Raw genomic sequence first — 13,166 nt, 5'->3', positions numbered from 1 at the left:
GAAAGGGGTCAAAGCAGTTAAACTAGCAAATTTAAATATTAAAAGTACTATAATAGTAAGTTTATAAGGCTTCTCAGTATCCCCACAGCCAAATTAGGATCTCACCGTGATAGCCTCTAAAGTAAGTACTAAGTGCTCTTTCACCAGAAGAACAGCTGCTCTTCTGCTAAGGTAAATTCATGCTAAGGTAAATTCATTCCTATATAAGCTTGTCAAAATTATTTTTATGCATATATATGCACACACACACACACACATATGCATATGTAAACAACTGTATATATAAAAGAAAGGCCAACTACTGGAGGACTTACAATAAGTCCGACTGAACAAATAGGATACCGTCTGTAACCTCAGTTGCTAATGAAATATTTCTACAACATATTTTATTTGGAGTATTAGTGATAAAAAGATGTGAACTGATAGCTAATGGTCATCTTCAAGTCATGGCTTAATGACTTTGCGTCCTTGATTGCTTTCCTAGCTGACTAGGGATGAAATGCACATATATTACATTTATGTTTTAAGTTCAGCACTTGCAAATAATCTGATTTCCTCTGTATGTTCACAACTTATGATAAATTTTCATCCATTCTTCTTGCTTTGCAAACAAATTCCTCTCCTTCCAAACATCCTGACACACAAGCTGTTAGTAATGGGTTATTGTCTCCTACTTATCCAATACTTTGCTGTAGATCCCATCAGTCTGCTAGTTGAGAGGCTTGATGTATATAAGCACATTTGTCAAACTATTGACGTGTTCAGAATGGTTTGATGTGCTACACTTTGGAGTAATATAAAGCTAGAGTGCTCGTATAGCACTCTGCCTTCTTAGATCACTATTGTCTTTTCAGTTTCCTTGCACTCCTGGACACAAGGAAATAAAGGCTAAAAATTCTCTTCTCCATGACAACAGGTACATACTTACTAAGTCTCAGAGTTTATCCTTTTACTCATGGCAAGAACTTGTCTTGCTTCGGGATCGTATCTTCATGACGGATGGCATGTTAAATTCTGAAAGCTAAGAACCAATAAGGAGTAGCAACTTAGATGCACTTAGTGAAGCACTGTTGGCTTTTTGGGGGAGTATAATTTTAAATTTGCTATTTCATCAGAAAGAAAATGCTTTTAAAAATTAATGCTAGTAAAATTTTACTAGTAACCATGTAAATCTATTTACTGATTCCAACCAAAGGCTTTTCACTTATGGAGGCGCTCTATAACGGTAGTTAGACTTTCGGCTGACAAAACTCATCAGTATGCAAAGAAAGAAGATGGTTTATAAAATGTCTTTTAAGCACTGCCAACTAGTGGCACTTCAATTTAAGGTGACAGAACTGGCTAAACTTCACTGACTTGGCCATTGCCAGTATGTAGTACCACAGCAAAATGTTTCAGGTGTGCTAAGACCATGGATTTAAAAATAAAAGCAAGAATTGAGAAACAATTTTTGAAAATACCCAATACAGTACCTGGTATCTGAAGTAGTATGTTTTCGTGTGTCTTTATGGCTTTGCATGTTCCCTTTTTTCTGAAGCCCTAAGGAGATGAGCAATGAGTAGTGAAGAATACTGAACAAAGTAAAGTGAAACAAATAGTCCCAGAGAAAGCACATCTTCCAAGATTAGCTAGCGGACCAAGTTTTTGTTACTTACTGAGAATATACTTAACATACTTGCATGAAAACAACCTTCAGAGTCTAGAAATTTAATCATAAAAGGAAATGTAAACAAAGCTCTAAAAGTATTTGGGAAAAAAAAAAACAGGAGAAAAGAATGAGAAGTAATGCTGTGAAGTGTGGGCTCTGCTGCAACAGTTAAACTGGATGCTAGGAAGCATTACATGGATTTGGTGTCTGCTGTCACCTTCACTTGCAGTCCCGCTCGCCAAGTGGAAGGTGGGACCAAGGGGAGCAGGAGCAGGACAAGGAGGTGGAGAGGTGCAGTGCCAGCTGCTGCCACCCAAGCCAATGCCGGGCCTTGGGCAAGCAAAATGTGAAGAAAACCCAAACTATTCCCTGCTGTTCAGAAATAATTTAGAGCCAGCCCGAGGAGGCCACATCTAATGCGGATGTGAAACCGCAAGAGGCTCCGCCGAGTTTTCCAAGTGCCGGTTAATCGCTCCCCCACCGCTGCAGGGGGCCTGGCATGGCGGCGGCTCCGCAGCGCTGAGCGGCGGGGCAGCTGAGGCGGCAGCAGGAGGAGGGCGCACAACAAGAAGAGGGAGCAGAAGGGGAGAGGCCGAGGCAGGGAGGCTGCCCTGATGCTCCCCTTCCTTCCCGCTGCCGAGGCCGCCACAGGGGCAGCTGTTGGCCATGAGGCACTGGGGCTGCCGCACAAAATGGCGCCGTGCCCAAGGGCGGCGTGAGCGGCTGTGACAGTGGCTGTGTGGCCACAGAGCGAAACTCATGTGTGCTGAGAAGGATGTCAAAGCGCAAGGTGGCCTCCCCACAGCTGGGGTGTGTTCTGGTGCTAGTTTTGCTTCTGTGAAAACTTGGAAGCTTTACTGTGCCTGACGTTGCTTTTCTTTTCATAGATCTGCTGCGGTAATTGCTGCAAGTAATACCGGTTGATTACTTGGCTAATTACAGCCTGCCGCACTGGCGTCACACACTGCTTTCTGTACCTGGGACTGCAGGGGCAGTATATGCAAGTGTGCTTTTGCCAACAGAGCCAACAGTAAATAACCTTTTTTTTTTTTCCAGTCTTGGAAAGCTGTTATCAGCGGCACAGTGTATTAGGTTTAGTAGTGCATGAGTTGTGTCACCAAATGGACTTTGTATGTTTATCATACATGTGTTTGCGCAGGAGAAGGATAAAACCGTAATAAATGGTTAATGGATGAAATAATAGCAGGAACAGGGTTTCCTTGATCAGTGAATGCCACTATATCATTTACAGCAGTGGAAAATTAAATTAGATCTGGTGTTTCCTTTTGTGACTAGCAATGAATGAGAAAAAATCAACATTGCTTTTAGAGAGTACTTCGGTGTTTTTAGTTAACTCTCTGGGAAATCGGAATCATAGAATCATAGAGTCATTATGGTTAGAAAAGACCTTCAAGAGCATTGAGTCCAACCATAAGCCCATCACCACCAAGCCTGCTAAACCATGTCCCTAAGTGCCTCATCTACACATTTCTTGAACGCTGCCAGGGACGGTGACTCCACCACTTCCCTGGGCCGCCTGTTCCAATGCTTGACTACGCTTTCCGTGTAGAATTTTTTTCCTAGTATCTAACCTGAACCTTCCCTGGCATAGCTTGAGACCATTTCCTCTTGTTGTATTGGTAGTTATTCTGGAAAAGCGACTGACCCTCGCCTCACTATTAATTATTTGGTAATTATTTAATACAATATTGGTAATTATTTAATAGAAGAATCCCCATCTTGTTCACATGTAGACATAGCTTTTTAAGTACACTATTAAAAGTCAAACTCAGCTCACTGAAACTAGCAGAGATTGTAACAGGTAAAAGAACTTCCAGAAAAAACTGTGAGAAGTGTTTTCATATGTACTTAATCCTGAAATTGCTTTGGTCTTTTACAGAGTTTTTACAGACTTCCAGTGGAGGTCAGAGTCATCCAGAAATAAGCAGCACTACACAACAGATGGGCTTTGTTGCCCAAGGAGATACTCTTACTCTTGCTCACTCTGAATAGTGCATCACTGGTATTTAAACAAAATTGTTAGATATCCAATGTAATTAATTAACTCCATTATTAACGTAATCTCTTCCACAGATTCCCTGTGTTCTCTGTCTGCCTTTGGTTTTCATTATTAAAGAAGCAGTGCAGATAGATACATACAGAGAAAAGGAGGGTTTTGATTGGTTATTATATTTTTAAAACACCGGTCTTTCAGTGTAGCTAAGATCTGAGAGTGTCAGAAGTTCCTTTGTGCCTGTCTGCAACTTCAGGTTACAACTAACATTTCTTAACTGCACGTCACGTGTTATAATGTACAGTCTGTGCAGATTGAAAACTTGAACTTTGACTAATGCACAGTGTTTTCCCCAAGTGTACAGGTAAATAAATTGATGGTATTCTTGGTTGTTTCCTTCCCAGTATTATATGTTCACCCTAAATTAAGCTTTTATGACATGACTCTTATGATTTCCAGCCATTATTGATTCTAAATGTATATTTTTAACCTGGTATATTAGACAAAAATAAATATAATTAATCTTAGAGATATGAAATTCACAGTTCCTTACCTGCTAATTTGAAGATTAATGAGAAAACTGAAAATGATTTGCGTATTTTAAAAATCAGAAATTAAACTACTTCTTTAAAAAAATTACATGTCATTTGTAACAATATATCTCAAAAAAATGATAATGAAATCTGTAAGTTGTGGCAATTTGTGCTGATGAAAGGGACATTTTTGCTGTCCCATAGCATTGCCAAGTATTGTTCTATTTGAATAATGTTTTTTTAAAAACATTGTTTGAGTAGAACTTTTTAAAATCATGGATATTTGCGCAGCAAAAGGGCAGAAACTGCAGTGTGATCATCTTGTTGCATTAGCCCTGATCCTCTAGCTGTGTGCAGTTTTACCTTACTGATGTGGTACAAAGACAGGATCTTACTCAAGGTTTTGTATCAAAGCCTACTATTGTACAAGGCAATGTAGCAGAAGGTACATTACTACGTCAAGTACATCAAGTTAGTGGGGAGTTTCTTGGAACTTTCCTTCCTATTCTGTAATAACAAAACAGAACAAAACAAAACAGTCTGTGATTGTCAAGGACGAACAATATCAAACTGAACTTATTTCTCTCAGCAATGTGACTGAGCAAACAGTGTAAGCAAACAGTGGCAAGTTTAAAATTTAGTGTGTAAGCAAACAGTGGTAAATTTAAAATTTCAAAGGGCCTTATGCAGCCCTGCTATACAGCCACCATAACCAAATTCAGGAACTGTTAGCTAAACTAAACCACAACAGCAAAATGTAGATTTGGTGGAAAAGCTCCACTAACTGCTAGTCATGAGGTTATTGAATTGGGAGGTCACAGTTTGGGATCTGTGAGTCGGTGATGCTGCTATGGTCAATGTTTTCTTGAATGAGTGGGGTAGCAGAAAAATACTTGCTCTTATAAAATACGTGATCAACACCAAGTCTTCAAATCATCTCAGGGAGCTGGATTATTCAAAACTAGCGGCATGAATTGTAATATGGGGACACCCCTTTGCACTCGTACTACTACTACTACTAGATTTTCTTCTGGTGCTTCTGTTCATGATTAGATTAGGAAATGCCCTGAATTGTGCTACTCTGTGCTCTAGCTAGCAGCCAGGGCACAAATGTCAGACTTTAGGAAGGCTTTTAAAAGCTTTTTGTGAGCTTCACATTTCAAAACATTGAGGAAGAAGCTCCTTGAGATTGCATCTCCCGCTACAGGACATTCCTGTAGCAGCTGTTTCTTCAGAATTTTCCTCTATAGCAAATGAGGAAACCAGTTAAAATATGCCAAACTGTCTCTGGTGGAAGGAGCCTGCAAAGCAGGGGAACCGCAATGAGTGCTCCTTGTCCACCTCTGTTTCCCTACCCAGCAAAGCATCGTGGAAGCCAGGTGGCTTAAGCAGCACTCAATAAAGGCAGATAACATGGTATTTTCATGATGGATGGTAGACCAAGAAGCAGTGTAAACTTTTGTTAACTCCTTCACCTGCATTTGGTGCTAAACCAGCTTAAAATCATCCATGGTTTTCTTTGTGGCTTTCAGAATTGCTTTGCTTTTCCCTTTTGTGCTATAGCTAAGAGCTGGCAACCACTGTCGCTTCTGCCACGGGTGTTCAGTGCAGGTGGTGGGACAAAGGTTATTGGGACAAAGGAGATTGGGCGCCCTAAAAATAAAATGAGACTTCTGTGTGTTTTGTTATTTTGCCCAGCATCTTGCTCTATTAGGGCACATGACAGTTTTTAGTGTAAAACTTTGCAATACATATTTTGAACAGCAGTAACATTTCTTTCATGCAGTGTCAGCTGCAGAGGAGCAGGGAAGCCCGGGGACAATACACAGTTGCAGTAGTTTGTTAGCTGTGTTTTGATCTCCAGGTGTGTGCTAGTGTTTGCTTTGGTTTATGATCTATTAGAAAAGCAAAACTAAACACTGTGTTGTGATTCCTGCAGGAACAGCGCAGCAACAAACCCTTCCCTCCTACCACTTTGTGGCATTGTTGCATAGTGACATAGTTGCACGAGAAACTAAACGATAGAAGTCTTCTGTGGGAGTCTTGAAATAACTTGAAATAACTTGAAAATCTCTCACGTGATCTTGGTTCGGTCTTTTGGAGCTGAACATGACTCACGTAGACTAAGAGAACAAACACTCCTTTTGGGAACACCCCTTTTCATGTGGAAGATGCGATTTCTTTTAAAATAAAACTTACTTTTTTATTACAATAGAATGGATGAGTCACAAATTGAATATGTAAAACACTGAAAAGAAAATCAGAAGAAAGGTAATGCAATGGGACACCTAACTTCTGATATTCAAATAAAAATCAGCAATCTTGCTTTTATATGTGAGAGAAGCAGAGTTGGCTTTTGGTCGCACACAGGCATTGAAAACAAGTCTGAGCAAGTAGTTCACAGCTGCTGTTTGATTAAACAAAATAGCGGCAAATTCCAAGTAAATGGAGTACTGCTTTCCTCCTTATGCCATGAAATACTAACAAACAGCTGCACCCTCAGCTTACCTAATACAATCAAGATCCTCACTTAAGTCAGCATGGCCCCATCTCACCTTGAATACATTTTATTCCTCTCAATGGGAGGTCTGCTTTATTTTTCTCTATTTCTTTCCTCAGATACATTAGGACCCCTCCTTCCAAGGAGGGGAAATTCCTTCCAACATGCACAGGTTTTTGAACTTCTTTGCTGTTAATCATGCTGTGGGAGGTCATGTGAATCAGTGTTAAACAGCTCCTTACCCAGATATTCAGCAGACACCATTACTAATCTACTGGCCAAAAGGAGAGTTTTCTTTCAATACTAGAGCTGAAACGTTTTTTTTTTTCTTTTTTTTTTCTTTTTTCTGATTTTGTCTCTACCACTGAACATCACATTGACGATAGCTTCTCAGATTTCCAGATAAGTTTGGGGTTACAAATGCTAACACAGAGAACAGTCTTTTAAACGATGAAAACAATGCACCTGAGAATGAAAAGGTAAGTGATGGTTTACTATCAAAATTATTAATAAACCATGTTAACTGACATTAATATTAGTTAAGAAACTATCTCTATATATACATATATATAAAGATTGGAAATTTAAATCAGAAGCCCTTCAACTGGCCCTCCAGGCCCACACATACCTACGTGATGGGAAGACAGAAGAGCCCAAGGAGCACTTAATTTTGACTCCCTAATCATCTACTCTTTGAAATGAACCTAAAAATACTTGCTCTCCACCTCAGCCTAGTGGGCAAATGTAACAACCTACATGGAAGTAACAAATCTCCCTTTCACTTTGTTGACACGTAATTGCCCCCAGCACACCAAGCACCAGTGTTATCCCCAATAATCAGACAGTGCCATGAAAATAAATGCTTTGATAGAAAGTCACAGCTGCAAAATGCAATTTGAAAGTGGAATTTAGATATGTTTTATGCATCTCCAAGATCTGAAATTGAATATTTGAATACTGGATATCAGCACAGATGTTTCTGTGCTGTAATAGCTCAAAATCAGACTAGAGGATGTACTCTAAGGAAAAAAAAGGCAGACTCATCATGTGTATGGGACTACAGCATCCCAGCCATTCTCACACGGTCCCCAAACAGAAGTCAGTATATATGCCTGCATTCAAATACAGCAGGGTGTCTGTATCCTATGCAAACAAAACGCTAAAAATTTCAGTGGCAGACGTGAGAGGTGCAAAATAAAATACTAACTTAGAGAACACCAAATGAGAAAAAAAAAAAAAAAAAAAAGGGAAAAAAAAAGTCATAGTGCTTGCTTTCCCACTTGGAAAGCAGCACTGCAAAGAAAGACAACAGTTGGAATGTAACTATAGCTGTTGTCAACGATCACCTGGACTCCTACTGCATTTCTGGAGTATCAGTTTTCTATTGACTTACAAAATCTAGAGCAATTAAAGGCTTTCAATATATCCTGCTATGCTAACAAAAGAACAGGAAAGCTGCCTTGAATAGACAAGGACTTTTGTAAGCAATCTTTCTCAGAAACCTGAAAAAAAAACCCTCCTGCTCCAGCAGGGACACCTAAAGCACGTGGCACAGGGTGGCATCCTGGCAGGTTTGGAAGATCTTCAGAGAAGGAGACTCCACAGCTTCTCTGGGCAGCCTGTTCCAGGGCTCTGTCATCCTCAGAGGAAAGAAGTTCTTCCTCATCTGGAGATGGAACTGCCTGTGTTTCAGCTTGTACCCCTTGTCCTATCGCTGGCCACCACTGAGAAGAGTTTGGGCCCATCTCCCCTACATTCTCCTGTCAAGTATTTGTACATATTGATCAAATCCCCTCTTAATCTCCTCCAGGCTAAACAGGCCCAGCTCACTTAGTCTTTCCTCACATGATAGATGCTCCAGTCCCTTAATCATCTTTGTGGCGCCTCGCTGGACCCTCTCTAGAAGCAAAATGTCCCTCTTGTCCTGGGGACCGCAGACCGCAGACAGCGCTCTAGGTGCGGCCTCACCAGAGCTGAGGAGAGGGGCAGGATCCCCTCCCTCAACCTGCTGGCAACGCTCCTCCTCATGCAGGCCAGGATCCCATTGGCCTTCTTGGCCATAGGGCACATTGCTGCCTCATGGTTGACCTGTCGTCAACCAGGACTCCCAAATCCCTCTCCACGTAGCTGCTTTCCGGCAGGTCAACCCCTAATCTGTACTGGTGCCCGGGGTTATTCCTCCCCAGGTGTAGGACCCTGCACTTGTCCTTGTTGAACCTCGTGAGGTTCCTCCTTGCCCAATTCTCCAACCTGTCTAAGGTCCCTCTGAAGGGCAGCACAGCCCTCGGTGGTGTCAGTCACTCCTCCCAGTTTGGTATCATCTGCAAACTTGCTACAAAGAACTGTTTTAGCTGTAATCACAGCTGATGAGAGCTCTAATTGAAGGAAAAAAAAAAAAAGAGAGAGAGAGAGAGAGAGAGAGAAAGGCAAATAGAAAAATTAAAAGATTATTTGTTCTACTAGAATTAGATTTTGTTACTGACATACTTTTGCTTATGCGCAGTTGTATGGTCAGGAATAAATAGTACAGAGACACTAGTTATTTTGATGCACACTGATCATTTTTTGCTGTCTTCCAAGAATTTACTTCTAGTTGTACTTATATGGCTTTAAAATATTCTTTTTAAGTTAATGAGAGAAAAGAAAGTGCGCTTGCAGCACTGTCTCCACACCTTTTCATTCCCTTATGAACACCCAGCTCACACCTACTTCACAGAAAAATCAGGGCCACAATCACCATCAGTATTTGCAATGTAGTCAAGGCAAGGAAGAACTCAAAACGTGCATTATGCAAAGAGGTATCAAATTCACCAATTTAGAGAAAGTAACCATTGGTCACAAGGTTACATTTTATTTATTCAAATTTTTACATGCACAAAATAACCAGGTATGAAAGCCTAGGAGAAAGCTGCGACTGGAATTCATCTACACAGAAAACAGCTTGAGTGGGACACTTACAGTATTGCCTGACCAAAGACATGGATTTGAGAGTTCAGATTTGCATGAAACAAAGTATGTGGAAGTCGTTACAGAACTTCTAGACCTTAACATTTTCTGTCTGGGCAATTTTTAGGCATTGCTTCTTTAAAACTACCATCCTTTCTGCATGCTTTTGTTATTTTAGGGTATGTAACACAGCGGTACCCCAAAGAATCAAATGCTGACCACATACTCATTTAGAGGTTACAAGCAGTACTCGATCTTGTATTGCATGGAAGCTGCAGCATTTCAACTATCACACCTGCGTGTGATATTTCTTACTACTCCCAAGTACAACAAGCATTCTCAGTGCAACGATTTAAAGGATAATTTATGTTATAGCTTTGAAAATACACATAGCCCATGCCACTTCTACAAGCCGACTATTTCACCAACCTCACTTCCTTCTTATCCAGATCACCAGGATGCAGGAAGGCAGCACGTACAAGGTTTCCCTCACTGTGATACAGTGTAACTTGTGCAATTCTAGAAGCCACTTAGGCAAGTATTTTTCAGAAAGAAAGGGGGCAAGTGCTGGGGGAGGCTAGGGGAAAGAAGAGGGCAGGGAGGCAACGGGAGAGCAACCAAGGGGAATTTCAAACCAAACACACTCATTTTTTTGTTGCTGACAGGACTTAAACAAATCAGCAGGTAAACAAATGTTAGGAAATAAAAGTTCCATTTAACACACACATGTATGAAGGTTATATATAGAATTTATTCCATACATATAAAAACTTATTTTAGGTTATCTATGTGGTTCCTATAAATGTAGTTATACAGGAAGACACTTTCATACACATGGGATCTTTTCAAGAAAGAGATCATTGGAACAGTCCAAGATGTAGGCGTTTTGGGGTTGCCTGGAAATTTATTCCTGTATCCTTGGTCATTTTAGCTTTTTCAGGCCTGCAGAGGGAGGCTCTGGAAGAAGCTTCCCATCTTCCTTAATAAACTAAAGGCCACATGAAAGCCTTTGTCAGAGAGGCCAACCTAAGGCCCCTCATCACCTGAGGAGTTACCTGGTGACCTCCACCAAACAGCGCATTCCAATCTCCCCTAAATTAAGAGCTGTATCAATATATCTCCAAGATCTTTAACACTTCCTATACCTAAGCAAGCAACTCAAAAGAGCTAAGCTTCATTTTTAGTGCATTTCAATTTTTTTCAAATATTTACAAGCTTTGTAAGCAGAACAAAAGACAAGATACAAATAAGTTTTAAGCTTCTTTATTAACTTCAAGCAATTGCTGCTTCCCAACACCATCCACTCCAAGTTACAATTTGACACATACTGTAGAAGATTGTTCTTTTTCCAGCAGCCTCACAAACGGGTTTGCCTTCTGTGCAGGGATCAATATATATAAAGTTCTTCAGAGGTATAATGCCACTTACCCTATGTATGGAGATAAAGTATTATTAAGCAGGATTTAAAAGAATTATCATATTCTATTATCAAATGCTCTTGAACAGTTTTTAAAGTAGCATACACTATAGTTATACATATTAATATATAAAGAGATTCTAACTGCCTATGGATCTCATTCTGCATTTAAAAAAAAAAAAAGGGGAAAAAAAAGCAGAGCCTTTCATTTCTGTCCTTGGGGGTTTGCATTAGGAAGAGCAAAGAGCATGGGCAGGGCTTGTCTAGATGCTTGGCTAACCTGACAGGTTAAACATGAAGCCGCTTTGCACCACTGGAGAAAAGGCGACAGAAGACAGCGTAGTAGATGTAATCCAAGTTTATGTATGCAGGATCAGCTACGTTTTTATGTATAGGAGGAACAGAGTAATTATCCTCCTTCACAGGTTAATTATCGCTGAAGAATAATTTAATGAGAAAAAAATCTCTTGCATAGTTGTTTGACTTGTACCAAGCTGCAAGCCCCACAATTCAATTTACTGCAGTTTCACTAAGGGCTATGAGGGACAGGTACTGCCTAAACTGCACAGGTTCTCTGGCAGTGACAAGAAGACTTCTATTCCAGTGGCTTCTGAAGCCAGAATTCAAGATTCTCCATTGTTGCCAAAAGAAAACGGCAAAAGAAACAGGGCAGAGGACTCAAATCCCCTATTTATGAAAAATCCCATATCAGCAAGTCTCCGGTTTATGAACAAAAAAAGCTGGACAGAATTAGAACAAGAAATGAACCTGCTTAAGCTGAAGAAAAAGACTGCATCAGCTGCTCAAATACCTTCTAGTTTAAAAAAAACGTATTTTAATAAAAATGCTACACGCTTTCCTGAATGACAGGTTTTGTAATGGCCATTTTATCTTTTTAAGAAAATTGCAGTGAATGGTAATGCTTATTTACCTACATTCAATCACAATAAAAAAAATCTTCAATCAGAAAATAAACAACCACCTCTATGTAACAGACACTAACACAGTAAGTATATTCTAAGAAGTAAGAATACAGCAGCAGTGTTAATCAATTACAAATTGCAATGCTGGAAACCAAAAGATTAGATAGAACTACATGAAGAATATTTTTCATATCTTTAATAGGACAGAAACCTTTGTTCATGTCTTCTGGTAGTCATCATCTTCCTTTGAGCTGCACCTACAACACAAAGAACAGGTAAACGAGCAACTTTATGCTTCTTCAGATTAGCTTAAGACAGTTCTGTAGGTATTAAGGTGCACTCTTTTCTATTGTATGTTTTTCTGCATCACCAACTCATTCCATTGCTCTGTATCTCTATGTTAAGAATAAAATACAAAGCAACAGAGAAAACAGGCTCTTACTACACCTGTGTAAAACTGCCATCAATCAGAAGGGCTGCCTAGGTTGTGCCAGGGCAAGTTGCTTTCTATATTTAACCAGCAAGCAACTAGTATTTCACTAAATGTGAAAGCTGCATTTCCTATTTCCTGCATGAGAAAGTACCTCAGTATTTGGAAATAAGAGCAGATTACTTTTTAAATAAAAATATTAGAATATAAACTGAGAAGAGACAGGTTGAAAGTTCCAAGGAGCAAATAAAACCACCCATCTCCTGCCTGCTTAGGTAGTTAGCTCATCACATCTCCTGGGTGGGGTATCTCCCACCAGCAGCATGACTGCTTTGTCTCATTTTTCCATTCTTGAGTGCACTAAGAGTGCATGACTGTTGCCATTATGTACCTAGATGGACACAAAAACCCTCCTTAGTTTAAAGCAGTATTATAAAATATATGAAACCAGTGGGTTCTGCACACTTTTTCAGACTACATTAATAAAAATGAAAAGATGGACTTCTTAATATTGTAAAATAGAATTATTAAACAGCAGTATGGAGCTGAAGTTTCATTTTTGGTCTCCTCATGTTGCATAACCAACTCACAAATGTTTCAAGCTGTTTTTAACTGGTTGCTAAATGTTTATCTACACATGCTGTCAGAAATAACCTTGTTAGGAAGGTGAAGTTGGTGTCTCAGCAAACCAGACCCATGGAGTAGGCGTTGGGTGGCCTGGGCCTCGCTTTCCTTTTTCTCTTTCAGCACCATCA

At 40.0% G+C, this 13,166-nt stretch overlaps 1 long non-coding RNA gene across 2 annotated transcripts; it reads right to left on the bottom strand.

Moving 5' to 3' along the window:
• Positions 1-10,888: 10,888 nt before the first annotated feature.
• LOC104567847 (uncharacterized) lies at positions 10,889-13,059 on the bottom strand. 2 transcript variants are annotated; one of them, XR_015913427.1, is made up of 3 exons: positions 12,860-13,059; positions 12,193-12,824; positions 10,889-11,070 (listed from the first exon to the last, which is right to left on the bottom strand). It is a non-coding gene; the product is annotated as an uncharacterized LOC104567847 (long non-coding RNA). The 2 variants fall into 2 exon arrangements; XR_728531.2 differs by having other exon boundaries at positions 12,193-13,059.
• Positions 13,060-13,166: the final 107 nt, after the last annotated feature.

The sequence above is a fragment of the Tinamus guttatus genome, unplaced genomic scaffold (assembly GCF_059628265.1).
Source record: "Tinamus guttatus ecotype Peru unplaced genomic scaffold, ASM5962826v1 Tinamus_guttatus_pri_ptg000232l, whole genome shotgun sequence".
Classification (NCBI taxonomy): Eukaryota; Metazoa; Chordata; class Aves; order Tinamiformes; family Tinamidae; genus Tinamus; species Tinamus guttatus.
The sequence above is the reverse complement of the archived record's forward strand: the minus strand, read 5'-3'. Positions and strand labels throughout refer to the sequence as shown.